Source organism: Pelodiscus sinensis, chromosome 10 (assembly GCF_052426305.1).
Source record: "Pelodiscus sinensis isolate ZL-2025 chromosome 10, ASM5242630v1, whole genome shotgun sequence".
NCBI lineage: Eukaryota > Metazoa > Chordata > Testudines > Trionychidae > Pelodiscus > Pelodiscus sinensis.
In genome coordinates this window covers 46382936-46386797 of record NC_143061.1, presented here as the reverse complement: position 1 = coordinate 46386797, position 3862 = coordinate 46382936, and the positions used below count along the sequence as shown (strand labels likewise).

The 3862-nt window shown below is 43.8% G+C and overlaps 1 pseudogene; it reads right to left on the bottom strand.

Moving 5' to 3' along the window:
- Window positions 1-1841: 1841 nt before the first annotated feature.
- LOC149523871 (uncharacterized) lies at window positions 1842-3157 on the bottom strand (annotated as a pseudogene).
- Window positions 3158-3862: the final 705 nt, after the last annotated feature.

Below are 3862 nucleotides of genomic sequence, written 5' to 3'. Positions count from 1 at the left end.
ACCTTCTCCTCTTTCAGTCCAGCAGCCAATCAAGAAAGTTTCTGTTGAAAAGGACAGTCTCCTAGGGTATGTCTACACTACCCCGCTAGTTCGAACTAGTGGGGTAATGTAGGCATACCGCACTTGCAAATGAAGCAGGGAGCTGCCATTTTTAAAACCCCGCTGGTTCAAACCCCGTGCAGCGCGGCTACATGGGGCTCAAACTAGGTAATTCGGAATAGGAATCCTAGTTCGAACCAGCGGGGTTTTAAAAATGGCGGCTCCCCGCTTATACAAATGAAGCCCGGGAAATTCAAATCCCGGGCTTCATTTGCAAGTGCGGTATGCCTACATTACCCTCCTAGTTTGAACTAGGAGGGTAGTGTAGACATACCCTAAAATACCTAGGTTTTTATACCATCCTAACTCATTGGCTGTCTCTAGCTTGGCCAGTTTTTCTGGAAAATCAGCCACTTTTCCGGACAAAATTGCCAGCTGTCTACACTGGCCACTTGAATTTCTGCAAAAGCACTGACTTTCTACTGTAAGAAATCAGTGCTTCTTGCAGAAATACTATTCTGCTCCTGTTCAGGCAAAAGTCCCTTTTGTGCAAAGCTTTTGTGCAAAAGGCCAGTGTAGACAGCTCAGATTTGTTTTCCGCAAAAAAGCCCCGATCGTGAAAATGGCAATTGGGGCTTTTTTGCGGAAAAGTGCGTCTAGATTGGCACGGACGCTTTTCCGCAAAAAGTGCTTTTGCGGAAAAGCATCTGTGCCAATCTAGACGCTCTGTTCAGAAAATGCTTTAACGGAAAAGTTTTCCATTAAAAGCATTTCCAGAAAATCATGCCAATCTAGACACAGCCATTGTTTCAAGCAACTTCAACATAGTAGCTAGCAGGGTAATTTGATCACTGCAACTCTAAAATAATAGATCCTTAAAGACTTTAGGCACCCTTCCCTAGCATTGCCTTTTGTGATCTGGGGTGGGGAAATTAAGCTGTCTCCACGACTGGGTTGCTTTTGGCTAAATTTTTTTCTTTTAGTTAAAATACATTTTTTTTTGGTAGGGACTTCTTACAGTATTAAACAGTAAAAGCACCAATCCTTAATGTAGCTGTACCCATTTCCATGTGGAGACCCTTTTCAATTTTCAATAAATGTCTTGGTTTGTTTTTTTAAAACATGTTTCTTTTAAACATGTTTCTTTCATGCTTAAGGCTTGGGGTTTAAATAAAATGCTTTTAAATGTTTGATCTAAAGTATGGTAAAATTTTGAAACATTTCAGTTTTGGGTTAGACCCTTAATTTTTTTTTTTTTAACTTTTAAGGCTAGAAAGAGTAGCCCATAGCATTCAACCAACTCCTGGGTCATATTTAAACTGTCCAATAGTGCTGTACCAACCACAGGGGTTATATTTAAACTGTCCAATAGCATCTGCAAACTCCTGGGCTGTGTCTAGACTGGCAAGTTTTTCCACAAAATCATCTGTTTTTGCAGAAAAACTTGCCAGCTGTCTACACTGGCCGCTTGAATTTCCGGAAAATCACTGACGATATCATGTAAGATCGTCAGTGCTTTTCCAGAAATACTATGCTGCTCCCGTTTGGGCAAAAGTCTTTTTCCGAAAGACTCTTGCGCAAAAGGGCCAGTGTAAACAGCACAGTAGTGTTTTCCGCAAAAAAAGCCCCGATCGCGAAAATGGCGATCGGGGCTTTTTTGTGGAAAACCGTGTCTAGATCGGCTACGGACGCTTTTCCGCAAAAAGTGCTTTTGCAGAAAAGCATCCTGCCAATCTAGACATGCTTTTACGAAAATGCTTTTAACGGAAAACTTTTCTGTTAAAAGCATTTCCGGAAAATCATGCCAGTGCAGACGAAGCCCTGAGGTGTTGTTTAATTAGATATTCATCAGAGCCCACCCATCCAAGCCATCAAATTTAATTACTGAACATTATCCTCAGCAAGGGTAAGTGGTCACACCTAAACCTAACCCTTGACTAGAGCCCTCTGGCTACTCAGTGAGGTGTGGTTAAACCATTGAGTTCATGTCTAATAAATCCTAACTGGGGGGAGGAGGTTGATTTTTTTTTCCTTTTATTTAAAAAACAAAACATTTTGGAGGGGTTTTTCCTTCCCCGAGTTTCTACAATACATCTTTAAGGGTTTTTCAGTAAATGGGCCCCTTTATACAAAATGGATTCTCACAAGCTTTGTTTTTTTAAATGATTTTATTTAAAAGACATACAGACCATGTGTTCCACCAAAACTTTTACTCATGTAAGGATCACACACACCTTCTGACAGAAGATAGTCACAAAAGCCCTTTTAATAGATATTTACAGCTACCAAGTTTTATCTCGTGTGTGTCCCCTCACCATTCTCTAACTTCATCCTTTTAGACATCTTACAAATAGTCTTTTTCTTAAGCAGGGTTCTGTAACTTTTTGTACGCACCAGACGTTCAATATTACGCTCTAAGCAGGCGTCTTTTGGCTTGGTCATGGTCTTTAAAACACTGTGAGGATCTTGACTGAATTGCACTGCATTTACCAAAGTCACCCCTTGCGCTAAGTGTTCTTGAGTTAAGCACAGACATTGCATAGCATAACCTACGGCAATAACAGTATTTAATAAGCTTTCCAAACACCATTCAGCACATAGGCCCCGGAGCTTGCAGTTTATATCCTCTGGAGTCCAAGTCAAACAGTCATGGTGCCGCTGGGTTGGTGCATCTATGACACAACCCTCACAGTCCTCAAAAAGCTTTTCCCTAAGACAGTGACTAAGGATGGTATAAACACCAACGCATACAATAGAGCGCATAACTTTTTTATGCTTATGATGTGGCACTGGCTCAGATAGGTCAATGCCAAGCCACCTCCTGAATTCTTCATGGCCGTCATCCTTGGCATTCTCTTCAATGTTTTGTATCGGTGTTGAGCAAAAACAAGGTGGGCCCGGATTGTCTTCCTTGTCCGATGCAATGCTGTCCTAGGTCTTAGGGTCAGCTAGAAAGGCATTGTCGAGCTGTTGAGAGATTGCCAGAAAGAAATAATGTAAGACCATCCGGTCATTTTTTTTTTTTAAGGTTTACAAAATCCCGGTTTCCTAACCCCTGATGCCCCAACTTTGATCTTTCATTTACCTGTTTGACTTCTTTTCCATGCACCTTGTCCAACTCCTGGGAGCCATGGGCACCTTCCTCCTCCAGGCTGTCTAGCTCTTTAGGCTGCCTCGTGAGCGGTTGGGTTTCAGCAACAGATACTGGTTTATCCATCAGTGGCTGGGCCAAAGAGTTCCCTTCAACTTCTTCCTCTTTGGAACTGTCGCTGATGTAGCGCTTTCTTCTCGGCACCAAAACAAAGTTGGTGAAAGAAGCCATGTTTCCGCTCAGCGTTTGCACGATCTCTGAAACACGCACTCTTGGAAAAAGATGGCCTCTTTCGTGTGGCGCTAGAACTTGTGGGGAAGTGCTATGCTCTGATTGGCAGAGGGTGTCACGGGAAGCTCTTAGAGGGGTCACACGACCTGCTTCCAGGTTGGCCAACCGGTCCCAGAACTGCCCCCTGATTGGTCAAAGTGGTTCGCAGGGCAGTCCTACAGGGGAAAAACCCTTCCTGATTGGTAGAGGGAGGCGGGGCGAGTCCTTAGATGTCACAGGACAACTTTACTTCCGGTCACCTATCCCTCTTGACCCCGGATGTACTACCCCCAAGGGCGGGACTTCCGGTGACGGGGGGAGAAAAGGGAATTCTGGGTACAAGGGTGGGACTTCCGGTGACGGGGGGAGAAAAGGGAATTCTGGGGACAAGGGTGGGACTTCCGGGTCAGGGGGCAGAGCTAACGTTTGATGGTAGGGCCCTTATACTACTAATAGTTCCAT